General features: G+C 45.2%; 1 pseudogene across 1 annotated transcript in view; it reads right to left on the reverse strand.

Moving 5' to 3' along the window:
* The window catches only part of LOC147706093 (ankyrin repeat domain-containing protein SOWAHA-like), a 107,985-nt pseudogene extending 92,688 nt beyond the window's left edge, over nucleotides 1-15,297 (reverse strand). Inside the window, exons 1-3 of the transcript XR_015297615.1 lie at nucleotides 15,222-15,297; nucleotides 13,765-14,288; nucleotides 7,305-7,366 (exon numbers count right to left, since the gene is read on the reverse strand). The product of XR_015297615.1 is annotated as an ankyrin repeat domain-containing protein SOWAHA-like (transcript). The remainder of the gene's footprint in view (nucleotides 1-7,304; nucleotides 7,367-13,764; nucleotides 14,289-15,221) is intronic.
* Between the last annotated feature and the right edge of the window lie 1,385 nt (nucleotides 15,298-16,682).

A 16,682-nucleotide genomic window follows, 5' to 3' on the forward strand; every position in this document is an offset into this window, starting at 1 on the left:
AAGAACAAGTCACAGATTAACACAACAAATGGAAAGCTCAATCAACTGGACATCCCTCGAAAAATCTACTCGCCCACACTCTATGGCGAATCAGATTTTATCAAGTCTCGCTATTTTTAGCACCTACTCACCCGTTCTGGCGCATTAATTTAAGCTGCAAGAAACATGTGTTCCGTTCATTCAGAACGTGAATGAGCAATAAAGAGGATTTTAAATCTTGCTTTTATCTTGACACATTTTCTATCTGTTCAAGGACACAGGTCAAAGGCCAGTTTTTCTTTTTACCAATTGTTTCTTCTCTTATCCGGGAGGTTTTTGTCTGACAATCATTGTGAAACAGAAGGCGGATACATGTCAGGTTTTTTTCTAACACAGAATATTTAAACAGCTTGTAAATGAATTGTACAAGTATTTCAGAATATATCAGAAAATACGAAATATTTTTTATTTATGATTCAGAAGTGTGATGCAAACAAAGATTTAAGTAGAAGCAAAACAAATCAGAACACTTTACCTTGGTGATGTGCAAATGACAAATTTGCAGAAACTTGATTTTCAAAGTGTACACTATATTGTTTTAGCAGTAAAGCCACGTCAGTGGGAAATATGGTGGCAATGTCCATGGAAAATCTGCTGATTGCAAATAAGTGTGCTATCACTTCATGAATCTATTTATTAAAAGTGATAGTTTTTAAACATGACTTGAGAAACATTCCTTCTCCCACCCTGATGACAATGCAGTTAAGGAAACTAAGAGGCAAGTCAGAGGTCATGTGTATCCTGCATGTGGATAAATGTGTATTCTACATGGAGCAAACGTTTAATCTATTAGATCAAGCAAAATTGTTTGTACAGCAGATATGCTGATCTTGGTAATTGGAGGTGCTCTCATATGCGATAAAGAAGAAAATGGCGGCTCAGTGAATTAAAATATTTGCCCACGATCACATAATATGAAGCCAGTATATGGGCATAGAGCATTATAATCAGGTTGAGCAGATTTAAATCACTAGACCTGCAAGTTAAGTAAATGTTTTAGGATTTTTCGAGGCTTGCCTCGTCAAAGGTAGCTCAAGGTGCGCACTGCAAAACTAGTTAATGCTTCAATCAGTAATCCTATTATTATTATCATTAATTCAACACACAACCCCCCCCACCCCACCAAGCTTATTGCCATTAAGAACCAAGAACAGACGAAAATAGCACCTAAAAGAGCAAATAACATTTCATGGAGTATTTAAAGAAATTAAAATTAGCTACGGTTCACAAAATCATAAGGAGATTATTCCTGAAACAGTAGAGCATTTCCGTGCTATCCGTTCCAGCTTAGGTGACCGTCCGGACCTGCTCCAGAATGGTCCCCCCCCCACGCTCCCTGGCTCCATATTTTGATCGTGCTGCTGCTCCCAACGCACACAGCTGAAGCGCATTCTTTGCTGGATCTGGTATCGTTTACTTTGCTAGCTGTGACTGTTATCGTTTTTTGCCTGATATCGTAGCTTTACTTTATGAGCATTTTTCATCCAGATTTAGCGCCTTGAAACGTAGTACCGCACTCTCTGCTCTGCATAACAGCGCAACATTTCTGAGGCTCTGAATTTACGTGCTGGTACATTTGCTGCACACGGTGTTATTGTGCATTTGTTGCCCCTGTTTCGCTTTCCCTTTGACCTCCATTTTGTTGTTGTACTTCCCCTGGCCCGCCTCTCCTCCCCGGTACCGCCTCCCAGCTGCCCCTCCCACGCTCCGCCCCCTCCACTCTCCATTTATGCCAGATGGACCTACGCGCAGCGTCCACGCGCTGCGGCCGCGCCGAAGGTGCGCCAAAGGTAAGCCCGTCTACGCCCGTCCGCGCCTGGACCGTGCCCAGCGCCTCTCCCCCTGGTCCCCGCCGTACCCAGCCCACTAGTCACATATGATGCCGCAACTCTCCTCGCCCTCAACCCCGGACGCGCACCACAATGCTGCGAAGCCACCCCAGGACGTACCCACGGCCCATTTGCCTGCCTCTCCTGCAAGTTCAACTGCTTCAGGACCCTCACCAAATCCACTTCCTCCATACACAGCTCCGACTCTATCCGCCTGAAGTGCATCCTGCTCAACACCCGCTCGGTCCACAGACACGCAACGGAACTCTGGGACCTACTCGACACTGCGTCACCGGACATCGTCTTTCTTACAGAAACATGGATGAACACATCAGCACCCGACATCGCCATAGCCATACCGGACGCTTACAAGATTACCCGTAAAGACCGCACCAATCAAACAGGAGGAGGCATCGCCATCATCCATAAGAACACCAACAAAATCACGACCAGCTCCGACGATAATCTTGCAACCGCCGAACATCTCCACTTTCAGATCCACACCGACCCTAGGACCACACTTAGAGGCACCCTCATCTACAGGCCTCCAGGTACCCGCACTCAATTCAGCGATGACATCACGGACTTCGTCAGCCCACATGCCCTCGCCTCCGAGAACTACATTCTTTTAGGAGACTTCAACTACCACCTTGAAAACAAACACGACAGCAACACCGCCACCCTTCTGGACAACCTGGCCAATCTCGGACTCAAACAACTTGTTGACACCCCCAACCACGCAGCCGGACACACGCTCGACCCCATCTTCACCTCCAGCAAGCACATCTCCTTCGATCGCACCACAGCTCTCCACTGGACGGACCACAGCTGTGTTCACTTCAGCTACAAAACCACCCTGACCCACAACCGCCCACAACCTATTCCTCGGAGAAACTGGAACAAAATCACCTCCGACCAACTCCTCACATCACTCAACCAAAACCCTCCCACCCTCTCATTGGACCCAAACCAAGCGGCCACCAATCTCAATCAATGGATCACCCACAGTGCTGACGAATTAGCACCCCTGAAAAAGCACCAGATCAAATCAGCCAGCAAAAAGGCTCCCTGGTTCAATGATGACCTTAAAAAATCCAAGAAGATATGCCGCACCCTGGAGAAAACATGGAGAAAAAACCCAACCACCGACAACATGTCCACCGTCAAGGCAGCCACCCGCAAACACCACCAACTGATTCGATCCGCCAAGAAATCAGCATTCAAGGATCGTCTCGATAACAACACTCACGACAGCAAGGAACTTTTCAACATCGTCAAAGAATTCACCAACCCAACCGCAGCATCTAACGACATCACTCCCTCCCAAGACCTCTGCGATGCATTATCCTCCTTCTTCTACAACAAAATTGCCGAATCCACAACAGCTTCGAGAATACTCCCAGCGTTCAACCCTGCCCACCCCCCTCAGATCCTACTCCGCCAACTAACAACCTTAGCGCCTGGAACCCAATCACCACTGAAGACACCATCCGCCTAATGAACTCTATCCACTCTGGCTCGCCAACCGACCCCTGCCCCCACCACATCTTCAACAAAGCGGACTCCATCATCGCACCCCATCTCCGTGATGTCATCAACTGCTTGTTCAACTCTGCCACCTTTCCAGAAAGCTGGCAACACGCCGAACTCAGCACCCTTCTGAAGAAACCCACAGCAGACCCCTCTGAACTTAAAAACTACCGACCCATATCCCTCCTCCCATTCCCGGCCAAAATCATCGAGAAAGCCGTCAACAGCCAGCTCGCCGCCTTCCTTGAATCCAACAACTCCCTCGACCCCTCTCAATCCGGGTTTCGAGCCAAACACAGCACCGAAACCGCCCTCATTGCAGCGACTGGCGACATCCGAACACTACTGGACAACGGTGAAACAGTGGCCCTCATTCTACTCGACCTCTCCGCCGCTTTCGACACAGTCTGCCACAGCACCCTTATACAACGCCTCAGCAACATCGGCATACAAGGAAAAGCCTTGGACTGGATCACCTCATTCCTAGCTGGGAGAACTCAAAGAGTCCGACTTCCCCCATTCAACTCTGAGGCCACTGAAGTCATCTGTGGCGTACCACAAGGACCTTCACTCAGTCCCACCCTCTTCAACGTTTACATGAGTCCACTCGCCTCCATCGCGCGTCAACACAACCTTAACATCATCTCTTACGCCGACACCCAGTTAATCCTTTCCCTCACCAAAGACCCTAACACCGCCAAAACCAATCTTCACGAAGGCATGAAAGAAGTAGCCGAATGGATGAAACATAGCCGCCTAAAACTCAACTCAGACAAAACGGAGGTGCTCATCCTAGGATCTTCCCCCTCTGCCTGGGACGACTCTTGGTGGCCTTCCGCTCTGGGCACAGCACCCACACCCACAGACCATGCACGTAACCTTGGCTTCATCCTAGACTCCTCTCTCTCGATGTCCAGACAAGTCAACGCAGTCTCATCCTCCTGCTTCAACGTACTTCCAATTCTCAAAAAGATCTTCCGTTGGATCCCCCTCGAGACAAGAAAGACTGTCACCCACGCACTGGTCACGAGTCGACTGGATTATGGTAACACACTATACGCCGGAATCACAGCAAAATTACAGAAAAAACTCCAACGCATCCAAAACGCATCAGCGAGACTCATATTAGACATCCCTCGCCAAGATCACATCACCGGACACCTAAAAGACCTCCACTGGCTTCCCGTCAACAAAAGAATTACATTCCGCCTTCTCACCCACACACACAAGGCCCTCTACAATCTAGGACCCGAGTGCCTCAACACTCGACTGTCCTTCTACAAACCCGCCCGCCAACTAAGATCGTCCAATCTAGCCCTCGCTGCTGTCCCGCACATCCGAAAATCCACCATGGGTGGCAGATCCTTCTCCTTCCTTGCTGCCAAGACCTGGAACTCACTCCCCTCTCACCTCCGCCTTACTCAAAACCACATCTCCTTCAGAAAAGAACTTAAAACCTGGCTATTCGACAAATAATGAACCCCTCCCCCAAACGCCTTGAGACCCTCTGGGTGAGCAGTGCGCTATACAAATGCCCGAACTTGAACTACCCCCTGACACATAACCCAGACTTCCCGCCAAGCTGGGTCAATCCAGGCTCTTTTAACTGGATGCAGGGCTGATCCCCTTCTCTATGTGGCTTTTAAGACGATGGTGACTTAGGTCTATGGGGAGACATGGCCACTAAATTCAGAAAATCCCTCAAAACCTGACTAGTCAATTCTCAACTATAGGTCTTCTTAACCCAGTACATCATTGCCAAACTGTGACTAGCGCCAAGCCACCCTCATGGGTAATCAAGTGCTTAATACATTTTTATAACATAACACTGACCAGGCAAAACACCTATTGGTTAAGCCAGGGCCTCCACTGGGCAGGAAGGCTCTCGACAAGACTGGCCCTCCAGCGCGAGCCTACTCCCATAGAGTCCTTTTATCTTAATAATACCTTCCAAAGAGGTATATCGTGGCTGTACAAATTCATTCTTTAATTCGTCCCTCCCAAAAAAAAAAAAAAACACAAACACGCTCTGTCCTACAATGGGAAAAAGGAACTGATGTCGAGATTCTAACGACACATGGGGTGCCATATGGCAGAGAGCGGCTAAGTTTTCGATTTGCATCAGTTTTTTTATTTTTATTTATTTAATTGAGTTTTATATAGCGCTTTACATGAGGAGAGTTACATAGGTTACAAGTTACACATTGTTACAGAAGGTACATCAGTTACAGGTTACATCCGTTGGTTAAAGGCGTGTAGAAGGGTAAGGGGGTAAATAATGTAAAGGGGTAACAGGGAGGGAGATTAAGCGGAGCATAGGCATAAGGATAAACAAAGCAGGCAGGGGGAGAGAAATTCAGGGGAGAGAGGAAAGGAATAGGGGAGGTAGGCAAAGGATGAAGGAGGGAAGAGGGGGGGAGGGGGTAGTTACACCGAGAACGCTTATGAGATCCTAGTACCTCATGTCCATCAGACTTGCAAAGATGTTCAGGGGCTCCGACCTATGTTGGAAGGAGTGTAGTGAACGAGGCACATTTTTGCACACTTGGTGGTCCTACCCACTGATCTGTACTTTTGGGGTGGTGATCCAAAGCACAATTCAGACCATCACGAATCTTTTGCTACCGCTTGATCTACTCATGATCCTCTTAGGGGGTCCTGGGGCAGATAGGCTTTTTCCTTCAAAGCTTCAAAGACCCCCAAGGACCGCCTGTTTTCTCACTTACTGTTGGCAGTACGACTGTGTGTGGCCCGGATGTGGAAACATTTTCTACCCCCTCTATGAATATTTGGTGGAAAAAGAGCTGGTCACATTACGCCATAGAAAGATTAACTGCTGTTATAAAGGATTGAGTGGACAAGTTCAATGTCATACGACGCCCCTTAACAACTTACATGCGAGGCCTGAAACTAGTGGGAGGGCTCCACAGGACGTATAGACCTCTAAGGGTATCTGATATGCACAACATGTCCAAATCTGACAACGACAGAGGCTCATCAAGAACTGACTTTCCAACTGGCTAACAGTATTGTATTAGAGTCGTTTGAAGGGAATGATGTTTTTCTGTATGCGCTCCGAGTGACACTAATTCATGTTTGCTAACTGCCTGGGTGTGGGGCTCGGGCTGTGCTTTCCGTTTTAGGTAATTGTCACTGCTTCATTTTGAAATATATTGTGTCAGGATCTTTTTTTTAAATGCTAAATAAAAACAGTTCTAATTTTTTTTAAAGAGATTGCTTCAGAGCCTAGTTCACCAGGTATACATAGGGAGGCCGAGTGCAACCAGTCCACAATACTTTGCAACCACATATACAGCTCTAGTATTCTGTGGCATAAGATGGTTTGTCACGATGGATTAAAATCATGGCTACACATCTTTCAACTATAAGAATGGAGCAGATGTATTATTATCCTAGGGCAACTTCAAGAGATTGGACTTCTTTGCTTGTACCCTCTACTGATTATGCCTGAAAGTAAACGCGAGATTAACTCCTCCACCCTTCCTGCCAGCCTCCACTCCTTTCGGAAAAGGACATTACAGAAAAAAACGGATCCACCCAAGGCTCTTGGTCATGATTACCACTTTCAAGTGGGTATCTCCCTTTGATGGCCGTAGGTCTGGGAAGTTGCTACTAAGATTTTTCCGCTCTGCACTTCTGCCTGGCCTCTCCACAAGGATGTTCTGCCAGCGCGGCTGTGAGGCGACCAATCTGGTAAGCATTGATGTACTGGAAGATTGTGGTACTCAAAGACGTAAAGGTGGAGTGGAATGGAAAGAGCCCTGCTAGTACCAACAAGTGGAGGGGCTCTGTTCATAGTCACACCTGCAGTGCTAGGAGAGATGGTGAGGTTTTGCTACTCAAAGCTGAAATGGAGAGTGTGAAACAGTGATGAGGCATACTCACATCTTCCTGTTTTACCACAGCCACTTTGTTGATGATCTCCTTGAAGGTTTGGCGGTGATGTGCTGCAAATAGAATCAAATGCACAAGTGTGAGTAAAGACACCTTCATTGCTGGCAGTCAATTTGTAAGAGGTTAAACGAGACCGGTACTATCCACAAAAGAAATGGAGACAACAGTGTAGACCAAAGCCCATTCAAAACTCAGAAAGCAAAAGTAGGTAGCAAGCATTGCTCATTACTGACATGGTGCTTTGCAACCCATCATCAATATAGCACTGTAGCCTTCTGAACAAAGCTCTCTGCCTTTCAGGCACTTTATGTACGCAAGCCACAAGAGAGGGCCTTTAAAGAGGGTGGGTTATTTAATGCCTGGTACAGCCTGAAGTCGAAGGACTAAAACTTATAATATTCCACCCACCAATGGCAGGGTATCCCCAATTAACAAGCACTGGAAATGCAATAGGTCTCGCAATAGAAAAGTTGGAGCTATTGGTTTTGTAATTGACATTTTTTTTAATGTGTGGGTCTTTAAAATTGCAAAAGTAATAGCTTTGTGATTTACAATGCCAATACTTTACGCTTTTTTAAATGTGACACCTATAGCATTTGTAATGCTAAATGTTTTGTATGTACGTGACAGATGTATTCATTTACCAAATACAATTTTTTTTTATTTTTTTAAATAATTAAGACTGAAATAAAAGCAATTGTGAACATCTCTAAAGTAAAAGCATATCTCCACCACAATAAGTGACACGCAACAGATATTCACAAATATTCTTATCTCACGTTGCTACATCCAGAAATCTTCTTTTCTAATATGATGGTAAAAGGGGGCTGCATCCACCACTGCGCCTTTGCTTAATTACTACCATACATTTCAACATTTTAGATTCGAAAAGTGAGAGGTTGACAAAAAAATCAGGGGAATTAATTTCCTATTGACTTTTATTGAAGCAGAGGCAATTTCATGCGGGAGACGGGTAAAATAAAGATGTTTGGGTGTTCAGAAATCGGGGTTCTCCCGCCGCAATCGGGTGTTTTGGAATGTATGTTTACTACAAAGACATGGAACGGCGCCAGACAAAAATGTATCGTGATTCAACCACAGCGCTCACATTATGTGACATGGCCCCTGTTGTCGTTGTGCTTGTCAATTGCTTATTCGCACTGCTGCAGCTGTGTATTATTTTCTAGATGCGTAAAGGTTAAAATCAAAGTACATTTCAGCATCAGTTTTCCTAACACACAGCAGAGGTATTCATATATTTCTTTCTGGTCAGCATCAGAGAGTTGTGTGAAAAAAAATCAAAGAAAGAAAAAGAGTGCATTTGCGTGAACTATTCTGTGTATATGTATGTGTGTGTGTGTGTGTATGTGCGTATATATATATATATATATATATATATATATATATACGCACTTGCCTTACTTTAATTGTGTACTGTTGTACAAATGAGCTAATATGTTTCTTTGAAATGAAAAATGCACTTGCACTTTGAAAAATTGTAAACGGTTCATTTAAGAGATAATGTTGTAAATATCTCTTCTACCTAGAGCGTTTTCAAACATTCCCTTATAAATGCTTTGATAAGCGGGGGTTTTGCAATGTGGTATTCATCTTAATATCTCTGTTAAATACATTGGGAAAATGTTAAAATGGCCGCTGTATTTACACCAACAGTGTGTTTCATTGTGAGTCCTTTTACTGTTTTTATCACCTTGCTCGTGTTTGAAAAGGAAGGCTCAGACAAACGCAAAAACATCGTGATCAAGGGAACTTGACTCCCGAAATGCGTTGATGGTATTGCTGAATAAATAAGCTTTTTGAAAACTCTGCTCGTGAGTGCCTGGATGTTTTCAGTGAAAAGATTGGTGAAACTGGAATCCCATCCTGAATGAATATATATATATATAAGACAATCTCTGCTTGCTCTCGCCTGGAGCCCAATCCTGGATACCGCAGCGCAGAAAAAGAGAGGAGACCCAAATGCAGGTGAGCAGTGTTTTTATTCAATCGGGAAGACGGCACACCTCAGCATAACGTTTCGGCCTTCACAGAGGCCTTGGTCACATGACGCATGCAAGGGAGGAGGCAACATTTAAAGTGCAAATGCTGGTCAAAATGTATAGCCATTGGTGGAACATGGTCACATGCAAAATGCCTTAAATCATAGACACAGACAACATTTCAGCATTGACTGCTAAACGTATCACGGGATAATCCCCGATTTCAAATTTCATCGTAATGTGCAAAAAACTGTTAATAAAGTGCTAATATATATATATATATATACACACACACACACACACACATTTCTGCAAAAAGAAGAGAGGAATGCCTAACTATTAACAGTGCATTTGCTCTGCAGCATCTGGAGGGTTGAGGGCTGGGTGCAGAGGGGGAGAGCTTGCAAAGAGCTGCACGCGCCCTTAGGCCGAAATCTCAGCAATGTGTTGAGTCTTGCTGCAGATAAGAAAGCGGCTCGGCATGAAGTTGTCTGGCAAAGCTCAACTCTCCAGGGGCCGCCAAGAGATTCGCATTTTATAAGGACTCTGGTCGTGAATGCTATTTGGTTTGTTTTCCTGACGGGAGATATTTGCTTCCTGCAGCAATAGTTCTAATAGTGGGAGTTGTGTGAGGAGGAAACGGGGGTCACATCGTGTTATAGAGCGCCCAGCTGCTCCTAATCGCTGGGACACATTATTTTCCAAGGAAGTAAACATGGAATGTAACATGAAAACAAGTTACGTAAGATTTTCCGTTTCAATCATTTTGTCTGTTAAGGGATCCGGTCGAGATGAAAGTCCAGTGGTCAGTATTCTGGAAAATTTACATACACATATCGATTAGAAAATATTTGCTGGAATAATGACTTAAAAAAGGACTTTTATCTCTAGGATCCCGAAAGATGTCTAATGTTAAGGTATTTACGCGTGAATCTCGGAGAGTTAGCTTGTGCCGAGAGAGCAGAGAAGGGGAGGGGGGAGGAGAAATGCGACACGGCAGGCAGGGGAGGGGGCCGAGCGGTGTGAGCAGCGATGAGGGTGTGAAGCAGCAGGGGGCTTTGAAGTGAAGCTAAGCTTCACTTCAAAAGTGTGGGAGGAGTGCTGCTGGGTAACAGATGGCGATTTGATGATGTGCACGCGCAATTTAGGTCAATGCGCTTGCGCATTGACCTAAAAGCGCACGGGCACAGCACCAAATCGCCAGTTGGGATACTAGTTGGGTAAAGTCTGTTTAAGTCGCTATAGTCTCGCTCTGCTCAATGCGCATGCGCATTGAGAGGCGAGACCTAAAAAGGAGGAAACAGAAAGACAAGCATTCGAATTCTGGTGCAGAAGATCCACAGAGCCACTGCTCTCGGTCATGGAAAAGTATTCAATGGAGCTCCCAACATTTAATGTTCTAATCAAGAATTTCCCCTGAAATCAGGACAAGTGTTCAGATCAATATCCTGATCTGAAGACAGCATCCTTTTAAAGCGTTGCTGGCATTTATAAAAGATAATCAAAGGTTTACCCTGTTTGACGTGGGGATGAGGATCAGTGTAGAGTTGTTACATGCTCTGAGAGTGATGAATATAGAGAGGAGGGACATTGTGTCAGTTTTAGCATGATCACAAACAGAAGAGAGCATTAGTAAATAAATGTCTGACTTTCAATATGCATAGTTTGCATGTGTTTTATGGAAGGCTTGCATCAGCAATATGAAAGGGGGTAACCAAACACTGGCTAATACATTTGCCATTAAACAGCGAGCACAACCTTCCGATATCATATTTGGGGTAGCCTCAAAAGCCCACGTACTCACATTACACGACAATTTAAATTAAAGCCTGGTATGCCAGGCTGTGCCTCATATGCCAAGGACATCAGTACATGTCAGGGGCTGCCACCACAAGCCCTCATGCACTGTGAAGCCATTGTTTGACAGGCATATCCTCATATTCATAGGTGCAGCACATCTTCACATGCCCAGGTGGCTTCATATGAAAGAAAGAACGTTATGCTGAACGAGGCCTACATACAGCTAGATTAACTGCAAGACATACCCTCACATACTAGGTACACCTACACACCCAGGTACTGTCATCTTATGTTGGGTTCCGCTATCACGCTGAGGTACAGCCTTGTTTACTGTGTTCCGATACATATGCTGGTTATAGAATCATCTGCCTGCTGCAGCCTCCTATTTTAAGGTACAGTGACCCTATGTCAGGTTCAGATGTCGTACAGTTGGGTACATCCTCATATTTTGTGCATAACATGCCAAATATAACTTAATATAAAAGGTACTGTCATTATAAGGCTGAGCACAGCCTTTGTAAACTGAAGTACAGCACTCTTAAGTCAAAACTCTAAGTGCCTCTGCAATCTTGTATGCTAAGTATAGCTTCATAAGCCATGAACCAACATATGGTAAATTACTTCCATTCTATGCTAGAGACTGAAATCATATACCTAGCTACAACTATAAGTGCCTGGGGATAGCATCAAACTTCTAGGCGCAGCCTACATTGCCTATGAATCACTACGATATACTGATACAGTTTCGCAGGCCCCGGTTCAGCCATTTATCCTAATTATATTAGTGCTGTATAGTTTTTAGAAAACTTATATGTACAATAATTCAACCAAGCAAAAGCTTTCTAATTTAATAAGTTAGGCTGCACAAAGGTGAGCTACCCAGAGGTAAATGGAGAGCTACAATAGCTCACGAGCTACTGGTTGGAAACCCCTGAGCCATTACATGCCAGGTGCATCCTCAGCTGACCTTACACCGCCTTCATAGGTGAAAAATACAAATTGTGTGTGGCAGTTTCATATGCCAACGAAATGATGACATTTCATGCATTTTATAGGATTTATGCCATGCTGTACCTCAAATGATCAATCGGTACTATAATTATCAGCAAAAACAGATCTGTACACTAAGGTACCTTGCATTCATTCATGCAAAACGACATTGAACCATCAAAATAAAAACTACCACTCACTAAAGCATCAACGAAAAATTGTGAAGGGCATCTGGTCACAGGATATGCATAATATACGGTTTGCAAAGAAGCCTTCTCCAACTGAACCTTCAAATTATTCTCTCCCATGAAATCTTGCTACCAAAAATATCCCTTTCTCTGCAGATATTCACTTTTCCCACTCCTCGCCATACCACTGTTCATGTTACCAATATTCTTTAGTTCTACATTTCAGGTCCTAAACAGTTATGCATCGATGTTTGGCTGTTGTAATCCGAAGGTAATTGAAGATATATGTATTGTTTGGGCACTGAGGTTGGATAACATGCAGGGGGGAGGAACTACAAGCAAAAGGTTTGGTGGGGATAAAAAGTATAAAGATACATGATACCGAAGCAGGAACAGCTAAGAGACTGGTGAAAATCAGGATTGAGTAGGTAGATAAAAAAAGCATTTAGCAGGATTTGGGAGCACCTGCACGAGCTGCCTCCTGTGTGTCAGTGTTTTAATCCTTCTAGAGCACACTGGCATCAAAGGTAAAGCTGCAGTTTTGGGCGACCTTAAATTCAATCTTACCCAAATTTGTTTCTGCTGGAAGCCATATAAGAGAGACTACCCGTCCACCCACACACCCTGGAAATCCCAGAAAAGAGAACAACTACTACTGTGCAAACATCACATAGAAGATACCTGCTTGTGTACCACTCAAAATCGCCACAATAAATGCAGAAGGGGTCCTAAAGAGCACTACTCTCACAGTAGAAAGGCCCTAAAGAAGAGACCATATTTTGCACTGCTTACATTTCGTGCACACTATAGCTTGCCACATATGACATTCACGAACAGACAACCCTTGGTCTTAACAGAGACAGAAGCACGCAAACACATAGTGTCCAACTCTTCTAAAAGAAGATACACCCCCAACACACAATGCCAAGTCTTTGGGGGGGGGGGGAACTCACTCACACTATCCAAAGACCCTGGAGAAGAAACAGTTACACACTGCCACAATATCTTACATAGGATTCACTCAAACACAACAAAGATTTTGAAGACAAAACTAATAGACCAATGAGAGGAGTGTTGGGAGTCACACTACAGATAAACAGCTCAAGTTTCCAATTATCTAGGCCTTGGAAAAACAGTACACAGCTTGTTAACTCAAACGTCTTTCAGGGGGCACTCAGGCAGAAATCTAAAGCAGCGAGTCCCACAAAAGATACAGAAAAACAAAGTATTGTTTAAACATCAACATTTGCCTAAAATAATAAACAACTTACCAGTAACACCCGCTGCTTGGATGTTCACTGCATGGGCGTCACACTCAAAAGCACTCAGGAAAGGAAACTAACAAGCTATGCAGAAGTCTGACGACTGCCAAAGGAATGGGAGGGGCGAGGCAAACAGACTGAAAGAGTTTAGGAATAAGAAGAGGACAGAAGAGAGAATGAGGTGCAAATACCCACCATTTTAAAACCATACCTCGCAGTTGGGGGTCTACATGGTTGATAAGTGTTTGGTATCGGACAAGCAATTCAGAGTTTTTGGTTTTCCCTCCTTCTGCGCGTAGGAAGCAGAGCAATTCTTCTTCACTGAGCTCCTCCATTGGATCAATGCAAAGCCAGTTCTCAATCCCAGAAGGCAATCTGCCTGGTTAAATGGAGCAGGTGGCAAAGGAGTTCTCCTATGTCCAACAGAAGGAAGCCTCAGACAAATCACCAAAAGCATCTATTGCTCAACAATCCATCCCAGGTGCAAAGGGAAAGAACCCAACCATCAGCTCCAGGCTTCAGCAGTTATGGTGGGGTATCAGGAAACTCCTCTAATCAATGATGTGCCAGCAAAAAAAAATGTAATATGAAGAATTTGTTTACAATGGTGTCCAGCTCCAAACTGCCATAGTTCGGTTCAGCCACAAACCGCGGAATCCCACCACTATCCAGGACAAATTCCAAAAAGTGGTTGACAAGGGGCAATCTCCAAATCTAAACAGTAAATTCAGTGTCCTGCAAAGATATTAAAGAAAAACTTCACCATCAGATCCACGCACGCTGATTAGCAAGAACTGCTGCATCAGTTATATGCAAAATAATTTCTCTTCCTGAAAATTTCTTGGTGTGTGCATGGGATTAAACAAATTGAGAGTCCTTAGTAAGAACGTGTAACAGCTAAGTACAAGGGCAAAACCATGAACCAGCTAACTCCACATCAAAACACGGGTCAGGTGAGACCCATACACTAGTTAAACGATGTAAAATCACGTACCCATGTGCATAAGAACAACTGAGCAGATAAACCGAAGGCTCAGGACGGCAGATTACCCCTATGAGGGCAGAACCATGACCCAGACAAACAAGTGTAAATCTGTATCATGAGCCGGCTTCACACGGAGTAAGAACCACGGGGGCTCTAAATACCATGGTGCTGCTAGGCCCTGCTGGTCAGAATCATGGGACAGACACAGTATAATAAAACCGTGGGTTGGCTACGTCATGGGTTGCGTGTACCAGGGTTTACCCAATCCATTTAAGGGATTACTATGTCAGCCATGTGCGGTCTATGGGTCAGAACCACGAGGCAGCAAAACACCAAAGGTCAGCTCTCCAGCTCAGGTCAAGCTCATGGGCCAGAATCAGAACTATAAATCAAAACAAAACCCTGCGAGTCACAGCCATCAGTCAGTTAAACCCGCATCTCGCCCTGTGGGTGATAAGTACAGCCTACTCAACCCCATGAGAGCCATAATCACTGCCAGTCAAAACCCCCGGGCAGCTGGCCCGCGGGAGTTTATCAAACTTAACGCTGCGGGTCAGAACTTAAGACAGGCTGACTAGCTACTCTCTCAGACAGTCGGTGCTCCCGGACATACCTCGAAGTCCCGGACCAAAACCCAGGCCCCAGCCCGCCCCCCGCCTCTGTTACGGGCGCCTCCCTCATACCGGGCACACGGAATCACTGGGGTGCCCTCATGCGCGCGCGGGGGTCAGGCATCACTGCCGAGGCTGCAGCACTGAGCGAGGCGGCAGGGACACTGCGCAGGCGCAAGAGAGGGGAATTCGTCGCGCTGCGTGCGCATGCGCGGACGGAGGCATCAGTCCTATGGGAATATAACTAGTTCAGAAAGGAGAGCGGATAAAAGTTTGTGGAGAGGGAAGAAAAGAGCGCGTAAGTTAGGAAAGAAAGAACGGAATATTGAGTAGACATTGAAGATAATACAGGGAAAGGGTATTGAAAATGAGGGAGAAAGGAAGAGGGAATGTGAAAGGTGGACCAAAGTTGATAAAAAGCAGAGGCAGGTTAAAAAGAAGGACAAGAGGAGTGAGGAGCAAAAGAGGGTAGAATATATTAGGGCAGAGAGGGACTGAGGGAAAGAGTATCACAGGGGACAGATGCGAAGGTCAGGATTTAAATGTATTTATTTAATGCGATTTTCTATAGCGCGAACATTACCCGAAGGTGTCAGAGCGCTTTACATAAGAATCAGTTGCGATACATAAGGTTAGGATTATCTGAGTTACATAAAAGATACAAACAGAACAAATTGCAAATGTACAAGTTGTAAAGTTATACAAGGAAGAGATAGAAACAGAAAAAAATTGCAAATGTACAAGTTGTAGAGTCACACAAGGAAGAGAGAAACAGAAGAGAAAAAAAATGCCAGTAAAACACGGAAAAGACCGTGAGCGAAAGAAGAGAGGATGTTAAACTAAGTAAGGGGAAACAAAAGGAGCGAGAAAGTAAGAACAGCAGTTTTTTGTTTTTTTGCATATTGATATAGCGCGAACTCGACCCGTAGGTATTGGAGCAAAGCACCGTATTAACATTACACTTTCAAGCACGGGGATTTGCCCAGAATCACAGAATGTAGACGCGACCCCGAGGCTGGAACCCTGGTTTCCAGCACCAAAGTCGGCAGTTTAGCCGACGAACCACATCCTCTCACCAGTTGAGTGGGATAACCAGCGGGTGATATTTAGTTTTTAAAAAATCTGTCCGGACGAAGTTTGTCCTCAGCACGGTTTAATGGGCAGACAACGTTTAGGCAGTCGTAGTGATTGTCCTGGTTCCCTGTTTACTCACACGCCCCCTCGGATCCGCACTCACTGAGGGACTCTGCCGCTCCCGCCCCTCTCCTGTGCACTCACTCCTGCCAGCAGGGGAAACATCTGTTCCCTATTTCCGCAGTCGGCCGTGCCAGCTCTCGGGCGCGAGCCTGTTTGCCAGATCACAGTGTTTATCCCTGGGAAGGAGAAAATGCGGTTTTGACTATAACAGGAAAGATTTGGGACTGCGGGAGGGACCCAGGAAAGCCACTCCCAGGCTCAGAAAAAGCCAGCCTTGCCCTTTTCGCTGACGACACCAAGAGCAGACATTGGCACAGGGCAGTGGAATACCAGCCG

The sequence above is a fragment of the Lissotriton vulgaris genome, chromosome 7 (genome assembly GCF_964263255.1).
Source record: "Lissotriton vulgaris chromosome 7, aLisVul1.2, whole genome shotgun sequence".
Lineage (NCBI taxonomy): Eukaryota > Metazoa > Chordata > Amphibia > Caudata > Salamandridae > Lissotriton > Lissotriton vulgaris.